At 44.5% G+C, this 12,963-nt stretch overlaps 1 protein-coding gene across 2 annotated transcripts in view; it reads left to right on the top strand.

Annotated features, from left to right (window-relative positions):
* Positions 1 to 12,963, top strand: part of TMEM241 (transmembrane protein 241) — a 111,950-nt gene that overhangs the window by 11,483 nt on the left and 87,504 nt on the right. The gene's annotated exons all lie outside the window — the stretch shown is intronic.

Genomic DNA, 12,963 nt, shown 5'->3' with positions numbered 1-12,963 from the left:
ATGTTGACTCCACCAAGTAGCCCGATGAAATCATTCTCCTGCGGGATATTTTCCTGGCAAACTGCTTATTACCACCAAGTGTTGGATGATGCCCTTGAAGGCTTCTGTCTTGGGAAAGAAAGCACTGGTTCCCAGCTGCAAGCTTGTCATTCATTCTATGGCAGCTGCTGCTGTTGCCAAGCCATTGCAGAATGTTGACGTGGTTTTTCTGGCAGATGTTGAAGTCCTCTGCTGAGGCTTTCTGTATTTCCAAAACGGGACCCTAAAAGAGCCTTGCGACCTGTTTCATCTGGTAGGTAGCACGAGAACAGAGTGCTCTTTACTGTATTCCTGAACCACTGCTGATTTCATCGGAGTTGAAGACCTCATCTTCCAGATCCTGAGTTACCAGGCTACATGTTTAAATAAAAACACTTTGAAGATAATTTTTTTAACCTACTCACCACTTTTAACTCTCAAGTTTTCAAGTGTGAGAAGTTCGAAGTTAGACATCTTGTTCCAAAACACCCTTGTGACTAGAGATTTTTTTTTGAATCCTCACCTGAGGATATGTTTATTGATTTTTTTAGAGAGAGAAGTGGGGGAGAGAGAGAGAGAAAGAGAAACATCAATGTGAGAGAGAAGCATCTATTGGTTGCCTCCTGTACACAACTGGGGATTGAACCCACAGCCTTTTTGGCGTACAGACAAATGCTCCAACCAACTGAGCCACCCAGCCAGGGCTATGACCAGAGATTTCTAGCAGATGAGGGAGAAGCTCCCACCCATCAGTTTTCCATTGAGGGTCTTTGTGGAGAACCATAACAAATATCTTTGATAAAACCTCCAAATTAACTCAGCCTTGTCCCTAAAGAAATGGAACAGTGGGACAGTCAATTAGAGTCCCGACTGTACTTGTTGTAAGGTTTGGTTACTTGTTTTTAAGTGAGATAGCCCACTATCATCAAAACTACTGGTGGTTGGAATGTCCCAAATATGTTTTAAGGTGTTTGTCATTAACTTTGAGTGACTCTTAGAGTTTTGTAAAAAGTCATCTTTGCTCACAGAGGAAAGTTAACACTCCAGTTCATGTGTTTTTGATGTTTCCCCCTGTTGTTTTCTCTCCAGAGGAGTGCAGTAAGTGTGTCTGTAGAAGTTACTTCTGGGGGATACTAAAACCAGCTTCCAAAACTTCCTCAGGAAACATGCCGAACAACACTGAGGGGACGTAATGCTAAATGAGGCCTGACTGGCGCTGGTGTGGGGGCTGCGGTAGTTCCCAGGGGGAGTGTCCACATGACCAGGGACGACAAAAGGAAGGGTTTTTTTTTCTGCTTCATTGCGGTGTAGTTGACAAATAAAATTTGAAGATATTTAAATTGTTTTGGGTTGGCCAAAAAATCCATATGGGTTTTTCTATAAAATAAAAGAGACATTTTTCATTTTTACCAATAACTTTATTGATCTGGACATTTTGAGTATGTCAGCTATCTCCTGCATGGCATAACATTGATTGCTCTCAATTAAAGTCTCAATTTGATCTCTATCAACTTCAACTGGTTAGCCCGACTATGGAGCATCATCCAACAAGAAATCTCTAGCAGGAAACTTCGAAAACCACTTCTGACACGTTTGGTCAGTCACAGCACCTTCTCTGTACACTGCACAAATCTTTTCTGTGTGTGTCAGTTGCATTTTTACCTTTCTGGAAATAATAAAGCATAATATGCCAAAAATGCTGCATATTTTCTTCCATCTTCAGTATTTAAATGGCTGCACAAAAATTCACCTATTTGAGAATTCTTTTTTAAAATGCACACCGATATGGCAGCTGTCACAATACAATCTAACAAACTTGTTTCGAATGAAGTGAGAGACAGCTAAGTGCTGCCAGAGCCATCATATGGAAAAAACACAAACAAACATTTTGACCAACCCAACACTTTTGGTGCTTTGATATATGTATATATCGTGAGAGATTTCTACCATCCAGTTAATGAACATGTCCATCACCTCACATTTTTACCTTTTCGTAGTAAGAACACTTCGGTTCTACTCTCTCAGCAAATATCGGTCATATAACACAGTGACCCTAGACCCTCAGACTCTGTTTACCTCGCAGCTGAAACTTTGTGCCCTTCACCATCCTCCGTTTCCCCTCCCCGCAGCCCCTGGCAACCTTTTCTACTCTCTGTTTCTATGTGTGACTTTTTCTTCTTTAAGATTCACATGTAAGTGATAGCCTGAAGTATTACATTTGTCTTTTTCAGAACAGGATCTTTGACCTTTCACACCTGCAGGTCACACCTGTACCTCCTCATGCCTAGGAATCTACTGGACTCGAGCTTTGTTATCGACCACATGGCGAGTCCCTGTCAGTCTGTGTCAGCCCAGCCCTCTCTGGCCTCTTCACAGGCTGCGCTGCAAAATGTAACGCTCCCCAGACCTGATGTGGAAGGCGTATGACTTGCACATTAGTTTGGACCTTTAGTCACTTGTGGACTGTGGGCTGGCAAGGTGCTGGTACTGCAATTTCTTTTCTCATATGCATTAGAAGTGAGATCCGTATGTCTTCTAGCCTGCCTCACTTATTTTTCGGGGACCTGGGTGACGTATTTTTTTACTCTTTTCTTTTTTGGTCTCTATCTCTTGGTACTAGTATCTCCTCTGCTCTGTGCTGTCCCTTCAGCCTGTCTCCGAAGGCTCACAGCACACCAGGCTTGGCCCTGTCAGGGGCGGGTGAGGGGCCTGGCATTGCGGGGAGGGGAACCACACTAATGAGGCTGCAGTGGCCCGTTGAAGGCTGCAGCAGGGTCCAGGCTGGAACTACAGGGGAGGAGAATAGTGGTTTTTCAGACAGGGCATGGTTGGGATTTGGGAACTGGTTTCTTTGAGGCCCTTGTTCGGCCTTCAGAGATTGTCAGAACCTCACTACAGGTGACATTTCAACACAAAATGGGGCTACCTGTTGAGAATCTCGGGCCAGTAAATGAAGTGGGAAATGGGAAGAAGTGATGATTCCGAGTGGGAAGAACCACTGATAAAAGTGCCCTGAAAAATGGAACTTTCCAGAAAAAAAAATGGTAACAGGGTCCTTTCTGTTTAGCCAGGGACACTGCCTCGTGTATGAAGCTTTGGGCACCCCAGCTTGTAAGTTCCAGAGGTTGGGACTCAAGCTGCCTCACTTTAAATCAGGAGTCCGCAAACAAGAGACAGAGGATAAATATTTTAGGCCTTGTGGGCCATACAGCCTCTACCACAGCTACTCAACTCTGCGTTTGTCGCATGGTGCAGGTGTGGACGGTACATAAGCAGGCAGGAGTGGTTGTGTACAAGCAAAATGTTGCGTTCGGAACCAGGAAGCAGGAGGAGATTTGGCGCAGGGGCCGTGGTTTGCTGACTCTGACTCTAAGTTATGCTGTGTGACAAACAGCACCATCACAGGGTTCTTGGGTTCAAGTAGCATGAGGGTTGAACTTTGTCAAGGACGTGTGGCCTTCTGTGAGTCAGAGGAAGAGTAAAGCAGGAAGAAGAACGGTCTAAGAAAAGGAGGAAGAAGGAGAAAAGGGAATAAGACTCTTAGGGGACCACATTCACCAGTAACGGACCAAAAAAAAAAAGAAAAGAAATGTAGGAATTTTCTGTGAGTATAGAGTTATTCTATCTAGACGTCCTTGTAAACTATAAAACAAATGTTGACTTTATGATCGTAAGGCATTACTGCTTAGGCAATGCCAATAGTCAACACGTGAGCCTTGATATGTTGGTTGCTTGTTACCTTCATGTTTGGAAACAGTTTATAGGTCCACTGGGTGTCAGTATAACACACAGAATTTTCAAGAATTTAGCTCAAGAAGCCCTTCTGGCACTCTCAATCAGATAAACTGTTCTCAGGGAGCAGATGTTCCCTCAATAGTGCAAGTTCTATTTGAAAATCAAGTGATTTAATTTAATTAGCCTTCATCTTAATAATAACAATTCTATGGGTCATGCCAACATTTTTCATGCTTCTTGTAAAATGCTTTATTCATCAGGGTTCTTAGGGACAGTAGAGGGTGCACATGCAAAAAACGAGTCCACAGCTCAAACAAGACACAATATGTGCATATAAGTCATGCGAGATATAAATCATAAGCCCTGTAAGAATTATTATGTATCAGCACAATTTTCAAACCAGACCCTGTGGCAAATAGTCCTTCAGCAGGGGCTGCAGTCTGCAATTGTGCGGTCTGTAATCTTTCTCCCTAGGACCGGGGTGTCAAACTCATTTTCACCGGGGGCCACATCAGCCTCGCGGTTGCCTTCAAAGGGCCAGATGCTATTTCAGGACTGTATAAATGTAACTGCTCCTTAACTAGGGGCAAGGAGCTCAGCACTGCCGCCGGGTGGAAACAAGGAACTGGGCCAGATAAAACAAGGTGGAGGGCCGGATTCGGCCCCTGGGCCTTGTGTTTGCCACCTGTGCCCTAGGAGTTGCTGTGAGATCCTTTCCCACACACACATGCACACACAGATATAGACACACACACACTCACTGGCCCAGCTGCTCCTCAGAGGCCCATGCACCACAGAGATCCCAGGTTCTGCCAGGACCACCTCAGGGTTTAGTTCCATCTTGCCTCCTTTGTTGGCACAAAGGGCAACGTAAGAAAAACCAGCATGGGAAGTCCAAGTGGTGCCACCTTGTGAATGAAAGTTGGAGAGAGAAAGAGTGTATTAATAAATAGTACGTGCCTCCTTTGTTCCTACTCTGGAGGCCATTGGCTATTTTAGAGTCATACAGAGTTAGAGCTATAAAGGAGGATGTCTTAGTCAGTGTGGGCTGCTATAACAAAAATACCATAGACTTGGTGGTTTAAACAACAAAAATTTATTTCTCATGTTTCTGGAGACTAGGAAGTCCAAGATCAGGGTGCCAGCTGGTTGGGTTCTATTGAGGGCCTCTTCTTGGTTTACCGATAGCTGCTCTCTTGGGGCTCTTCTTATAAGGGCACTAATTCCATCATGAGAGCTCCACCCTCATGAGCTAAGTTTCCTCCTGAATGTCCCCCTCCAAATGCCATCAGAGTTAGGGTTTCAACATGTGATTTTGTGGGGACACAATCATGTAGTTCATAGTGGAGAGTGAGTCAGTATAACCTCCGGTGTGGGGGGGCTCTGCCCAAGAGCCCCCCTAGCTGTCGCAGATGAGAATAATTCTACCAAGACATGATCTGCTTGGGGAGGAGAGGTGGCCAGGCTCTCAAAGGAGAAGGGCCTTGAGCCTGTTCCTCAATGGGCTTTTACTGGGTTCAATTTGCACAGGAATACAGGAAAAGCTCATCAATCATTGTCAGGCCATAATGATGAAACAATAGATAACATTTAAAGAACTATGAGGGTTTATTTTGAGTCAGGGTCAGATAGCTAAAGGGCCATGAAACTTTGGGAAACAAGCTCATTTCATGCTTGGACCCTTATCAGAAAATTAAGGGAATTCTTAGCAAAGCAGGTTTCACAGGATTTTATGCATTCTTTCTTAGGCCTGATTGCCCTGGGGAACCACCTGTTCCAGCACAGACCCACACCCATGTCTGGTGTTGTTTCAGGCTTAAGTCAGGCAGGGGAAGCAAGGCAGCCAAGAGATTAGGAGACTTGTCACAGACAGAATGAGGACTCAGGCTATGTCAAAGCTGAGGAACGAGGGTCCATCACCCCCTATTTCTATAGCCCACGTCCTTCCCTGAGGGCCCTTTTGCTACTGTGCCTGTCTTAGGTCATCCCTCCCTTGAGGAATCTTACCTGTCATTGGCTAGCCAGTCATCTGCCCAGGGCCAAGCAGGGTGAAGTAAAGGGGGCAGAGGTGGCGCCCATGCCAGGAAGATAAGCTTTGTCTCCTTAGTGGCTTTTGGTCCCAAGGTCTCTTACTTAGCCTTAGCCATGGAGGGTTATAGCTTCTGAAACCAGGCAGGGCGGGTCCCAACACTCTGGATGGCAATTTTATAACCAGTCACACAAGTGGTGCACATATCTTTAAACAGCAGTTGCACACTTATGGGAACTTATCCTAAATATTGCAAAAACATCATGAATGTAAGAAGAGAATATATTCAAGGATAACCATTACAGCATTAGAATAGTGAAAATAGGATTTACTTAAATGTGCAGAAGTAGCTTAGTATTTAATGGTTTATAAATTGTGAATTTTTTTTGACATGGAAAGGTAGTAAGCAGATTATAAAGCAATATATACAGTAGGGCCCCATTTTTACTGAAGTGCTTCTATACGGGCATCTGTCATTGTTTGGAAGGAGACATAACAAGGTCTTAACAGTGGGTATTTGGGTAGTGGGATTGTAATTATAACACTTTTCTTGATGATCTATTTTCAATATTATATAGCATGGATAGGTACTATTTTTTAATAAGACAATCCATACAATATACAGATGATATATAATAGAATTTTATACCGGAATCCTATATGATTTTATTAACCAATGTTATCCCAATAAATCGAATAAAAAAAGAAAGAGATAAATTATTATAGAAGATAAAATCGCCTCCATTCTGTTTCTAAGTTCACGTCTATTGAAGAAAAACATGTTTGCTTGTTTTTTAATGCAGTTTATTATTTGTTGTCATAGTTATGGGATGTAACATGATTGTTATAAATGTTTATTGAATTTGAAACTGTTTGAAATCCCCGTTAGGGCCATTTGGAGAGGCAGCTGGCAGGATATAGGTACTTTTTGGTCTTGCCCATGCCCTTAAAAACTGAGTAGCTGTAAGCACCAGTGATTCTGTTCAGGGCGTGAGAAAAGCAGATGAAGAAATGTGAATTAGGGTCATGACTGGAGTTTCCTGATATATTTTGTTGCTGTTGTTTTCCCCTTGAACCAATCTAGAGGGAGAAGGGTAAGTTACCAGAGTAATACATGGTGATTTATTCAACCAATATTTGAGGGTCTGTTATGTATATACCAGACATTTTTCTTGGTGCTGGGGGTGCACAATGAACCAAGCAGACAAAAATCTTTGCCCTCAACTACCTTATATTCTGAGGGAAGTTGACAGACAAGACAAATGCAAACCGCAATATATGGTGTCTCAGAGGGTGGGTGGTAAGTGTGGAGACAAATAACGCCAGGTGAGGGGATAGGTGCGTGTGCCCGTGTGTGAGTGCCCGTGTGCGAGTGCCCGTGGGCGTGGCTGGCGGCTGCTATTTTGTACGTGGTGGGTGAGAAGGACTCATGGACAAGATGACTTTGTGAGTGGAGATCTGAATATGTGAGAGAGTGGGTGTGCAGGTGGCTGGAGGGAGAGGGTTCCAGGCAGAGAATGCGGTCCAAACCCTGAGGTGCTGGCGTCTCTGGTGAACAACAAGGAGGCCAGAATGCTTTAATTCCACGTGTAAATGAAAACAGCTTGGATACCTTTAAATACCCCCAGAGAGTATTTTTAAGGCTCTTGATAAGTGTAGCTAAGTAGTACATACATACCCTCTAGAAAGACACCAAAGATATCTCATAGCCATATAAGAAGGAATTGATTTCATGAGCTTCATATTAGATACTAACTTGAAAAAATTCCTAGTCTTGGAAAAAACTTGATAAATCATTGTCTTAACTTAAAGTTCTTTTATTATTAGGGTGGTTGAATAACTTTCTATATGTTTATTGGCCATTTATATTGTGTGAGAGAGAGAGAGAGAGGCCAAGAGAGAGACGGAGAGAAATGTAAAATTACCTGGTTTTGTCCACTGACTTTTTATTTTTTCTACGTTATTGTTTTATTGTTTATTCTAGTACAGTTGTCCCAATGTTTTCCCTTTTTGTCCCCCTCCACCCAGCCCACCCCTCTCAGCCACAGTCAATCCCCTTGATTTTTTTTTTCTTTTGAGGAGTTGATTTTTTTTCTTATTGACTTGTAAGTACTTCTTATACATTAAACTCCAGCCTGTTTTATATGTTGCCAGTATGTTTGCCTGGTTTGTTAATTATCTCTCAGTTTTCTTTATGGTGTCTTTGGCTTTTTTATGTGGGTGGATCTAACAGGCTTCTTCACTGGCTTCTGTCTGGGGTTATGTGTTGTTTTCAAGTGCCACGCACTGTCCCAAATGCTGCATATTCATCCTCTTGGCTCATCTTCTCAGTAGCTGTCTGAGCATTATTATCCCCATTTTATAAATGAAAAACCTAAACTGAGTGCTTATTGCAAACTAGCTTTAGATTGGGGATATGAATGGACTAGCTTTAGAGTTGGGACATAAACCTTCTGTGTGAAAGTTCGCCTGACCATAAAGGCACATTCTTTCCTCTGCACAAAACCTCTGCCCTGTGCTTCTGCCCCCCACCCCTAGATGCCCTAGATGACCTTTAGGTGACCCCAGCCCTGGATAACCTGACATACAAGAAAGGCCACAGCCCAGAGAAATGTGTGAAGTCTGTCTACCCCTTAGAGCTACTGGTTAAAGGTAGTCTTCTAATTGATGGGACATTCCGTGGGAGCGAACAGAGCTACTTAATTCTTTCCAGTGATGTGCATAACCATGTCATCGTTATGAGATTATACTCCCCAGTGCCCCAAACCAGGTATGATTTCCATCTGTTATTACTGCATCTCCCTAGAAAATAATCCTCAGTTAATGGTGCCTGAGAGCTAACTAGGGTTTTAAAGTCATAGTTTTATTTCTTCCTAAAGAAATGATGTTTTAAACATATGCCAAGATGGCAAAAGCACAAAGAAGCACCACCGCCCTTGTAGCTCATGTTGTTACCTTGTTTCCACGCTACTGAAAAATAGGGTGTCTTATCTGCCCTGGGTGACTGTCTGACCCCTCTGCGTTGTGGTAGCACATTAACAGTGGTGGAAACCTTGTAAGGCAGAGAGCTACTTTCTAGTTCCTGAAGCCGCAAGTGGAAACAATTGTTCAGATTGTGTTAGTGCAGCTGTCAGTTGCGTCCACTCCTCCTGGCAGAGCAGGTTCTCTGTTGCAGGGAGGCCTGGCTGTGCGCTCCCCTGACTGCCGGTCTGTTTGCTGCCCCACTAGCTCATAAATTTCACGGGCTCAGTGTTGCCTAGAATTGGGGAATAAACAGTTAATGAAGAATATGTTTGTGATGAAGTCTTACCAAACCTTAAGAGGCTCTTATTGCCGAGAATACTGTACCAAGGGGGGTGGGGAGGGATTATGTTGAACAGAATATATTTGAATTTTATCCTCAAAACTGGGAGTTAAGGGAATACTGGAAAATCAAATGTAAGACACATTTAATAGTACGTTCTTGCTCACTAGAGAACAGGGGAAGGTCCCCGACCCTTACATCCAATTCTCTATTTGCACCTCAAGTTTGCAATATTCAAGACTGAGTTAATGATTTCTTCAGTCAGTTTTCCATATGTTAGTCCACCACCATCCATCCACTATTCAAATTGGAAACCTGGAAGTCATTCTTGGTGTCTTCTATCCCTCACCTCACAGTAGAAGTTGCCGCCAAGTTCTATTGATTTCTCAAATTGGTCCATTCTCTCCACCTCCATCTTCTCCTGTCTGGACCACTGCAATCTACACCTACCTGGTCTCCTGCTGTCACATCCCCAACCCCATTTCAATCTATTCTCCGTACTGTAGCCAATGTTTTCAGCATGCGAATTAGATTATACAAGGTCTGTCCAGAAAAGGTCCAGTCGTTGTTAATATAACAAGAAGAGTTTGCACGACGTCGATGTAACCTGACAGCCAAGGAGAGAGGACTGGAATGCACATGTGTGAACAGTGATGACTTCACTGTACTAGTCAGTGGGGGTGGTAGACTCTGTTCAGTGAGCGTGTGCACTGTGTGGCCCCTGCATTCAAAATGACCGAGTGAGTAGGGCAATGAATCTGTATCAGATTTTGCATAAAGCTTGAATATTCCTCTGCAGAAACTATTTGGGTGATTCAGAAGCATTGGCTATGGGCAACTGGTGATTGGCAGCTTCATCACGACAATGCGCTGACTCATGCAGAGTTTTTGGTGAAACATCAAATCACCCAGGTGACTCAGCCCCCCTACAGCCCAGATTTGGTGACATGTGACTTCCGGCTTTTCCCAAAACTAAAATCACCTTTGAAAGGGAAGAGTTTTCAGACCAGCAGTGAGATTCAGGAAAACACGATCGACTGGGAGAACTGTGTGAGGTGCCCAGGTGCCTGCTCTGAAGGGGACCGAAGCACGGGAAGGTTGTAGTTACTCTTGCAGGAGGCAGGTTACACCAAGTGCCATACAGATCATCTAACTTGTAGAAAGCATTTTCAGTCCAAACGCAGAAACAGCCCACTTGTCCACCACGACAGTTTCAAAATGTTCAGTTTGCTTACATTAAGCAGAGTAGTTCTGGGGAAGTTTCTGAAGGTTTTGGTGATGTTGTCATCCACGTTATAGATGATGCAAAGTCCCTCTGTGCTGGACACAACAGTGGTTTCTTATTTTACCTTGCCAGCTCTCATTGGCTGAGAGACACGGGCCTTGTTAATGTCATCCCAGGCCTTAAGCTTCTTAAGAAGAAAACAGCCTTCTTAGTTTCTCATAGGCTTCCACTTTATCTTCAGGCTCGGAAGGAAGTTCAAGAACTTCCTCAATATGATGACCTTTAGACATGGTCAGTGCTGGTAAGGCCGAGGCAGCCAGGGCAGAGCAGATGGCATATTGCTTCTGTGTTGTGTCCACTCTGCGATGCCAATGGCACCAGCTTTTTGTTGGTACAAACACACGGCCCCATGATACATTTTTCCAAAAGCACCGTGGCCAGAACGATGAGTCTCACCTTGAACTCCGGGAATTCAAGGCCCAGCTCTGCCAGTACTCCACAGCTCATCTCTGGTTTCATGGCCTGCCAATTCACTGGCAGCGTAGAGCTGGCTGCTGTTTTTGCTTAAGTCAATGCGAACAAAGCTCACAATATCTGGTCGAGCGGGGGCCTTGAACACAGCAGGCAAAGCGACGTTTGTGCCGGGTGACGCCCCCTTTTCAGAGTGTACTGACGGCCGTGGAGCATGTGCCGTGGTGTGGAGAGGGGAGGGCCGTGCTTCTCTCAGCCCGGTGGCTCCCACAGGAAAGCAAAACAATTTTAAATTAAGATGTAGAATTATGCATTAATTTGCTAATCTCTTGGTAAGGCTTTTCTTTTATAAATGGATTGTCAACTAGTATTCCTTTGAGTCTTTTCTTGCATAAACGACACAGCATTTACTCTGATTTTTATTGAAATGAGAACTTTGACCCTTTGAAACAATATGTGTGCAGAATCCTTCTGATTTTTCATTATATTTTATTTTCTTTCTATCCTTTCACATTTGTCTTGCCCATACCTGGTTCAGTAGCAGTTTTTCTAGTGATTCACATTTGTTATTGTTTTTAAGATTTTATTTATTTATTTTTTAGGGAGAGGGGAAGGGAGGGAGAAAGAGGAGAGAAACATTGATGTGTGAGAGAGAAACATCGGTCAGCTGCCTCTCACATACCCCCAAGTGGGGACCAGCCCAAAAACCAGGCGTGTGCTCTGACCAGGAATTGAACTGGTGATCTTGTGATTTGTGGGATGATGCCCAACCCACTGAGCTACACCAGTCAGGGTTTGCATTTGTTATTCTTAATAGCAGTTATAGTTTATGTTGGTGTGTGGTGGAGGAAGGCAGCCGTCTCACTGATAAGAGATTGGGAGCTGGGCCTAGAAATGGCTCTGCACCCAACCACGTCTGCGGGTGTCTGCAGTTCCGCCATTACTGCAGGTTGTTCCTCATCCACCTTGAAGATGGGCCCCGAGTGAGGTGATGGGGCAGAACACAGGCAGGAGTGCGCCTGGGCCTGGCTCAAGGTCCCCAAATGCCCACGCAGCTGCCCTGTAGCATCTATCTCCCAGACGTTTCTTTGATCCAATGAGACCTATGCATATTTTTTGTAGTTAAATTTATATCTTTGTGTTTTCAGGGAGAAGGGTTAAGTACACGATGTTCCTTAGCCATGTTTTCTTTGCCTCCTGTCTGTGGCTGCTCAGATACCCTAGTGTCCCTTGGAGTACATGACACGGCAGGAGCTTTCTTTGTTCGAGAGGGAATGGAGCACAAAATTCTGGGGCCTCACTGACCTCACATTCCAGAGCCCTGGGCCTGCTGCAGCTAGGCCAGCTGCCTCTTCACCCAGCGCCCTCTTCCTTCCTTCCTCATCAGGGCTCCCTGCAGTATATGCTCCGGGCTTCCTTCCGGTCCGCAGCAGGCCATGGGCCTGGATCCTGTCTCTGTTGACCCTTAACGTCCAATGGAAAAACCTTTTCCTAGAAGAGAAGCACTTGGCTGGTGTTACACTTGACCCATTGGGCTAGAGGATGGCATCTCCCTGTTTCTGTTCACCGATTGGTTGGAAGTACAGACGTCTGTTACTGCAGCAGGACTGGTAACATTCCTCCGATCTTTAGCTGTTTGGTCTGCTAGCACGGCAAGAGTGTGCTGTGTTTGCTGCCATCAGATTCTGAGGTCCTTGAGGCTAAAGTATAAAAGGGTGGTTAACATCTGGGGCTTTAGCGTCAGGCAGACTGGAATTCAAATTCTGGCTTTGCCATTACCAACTCTTCTGACCACAGGCAAGTTATTTAAACTCTTTGTGCCTCAGTGTCCTCGTCTGCGTGATGGGGGTCATCACTGTGATGCTTTCCTCATGAGACTGTTGTGCAGATCTTCATAAGGTGCAGAAACACTGAGCACAGCGTCTGGTTCGTAGCTCGTGCTCACCAAATGCCAAGGCGATGTCGCTGTTAATAATTACGGTGCTGTCAGCACCTCCCAAGTTGCTGTAAGTGTTTGCTGAATGAATGTGTCCAGAAAGTAGGGTTTAAAGCCCTTACAAGAGAATGGAAACATTTTCATGCCATGTACCCTGGGAAGCAGGTCTGACCACGGATGGAGTGCCTGCTCATGCTGATAAAATTAACAAAGATCATTTCTTGAGCGGGCACCATCCCAGAAGA

This window comes from Desmodus rotundus, chromosome 10 (assembly GCF_022682495.2).
Source record: "Desmodus rotundus isolate HL8 chromosome 10, HLdesRot8A.1, whole genome shotgun sequence".
Classification (NCBI taxonomy): Eukaryota; Metazoa; Chordata; class Mammalia; order Chiroptera; family Phyllostomidae; genus Desmodus; species Desmodus rotundus.
This window is presented reverse-complemented; position numbering and strand designations above follow the sequence as displayed.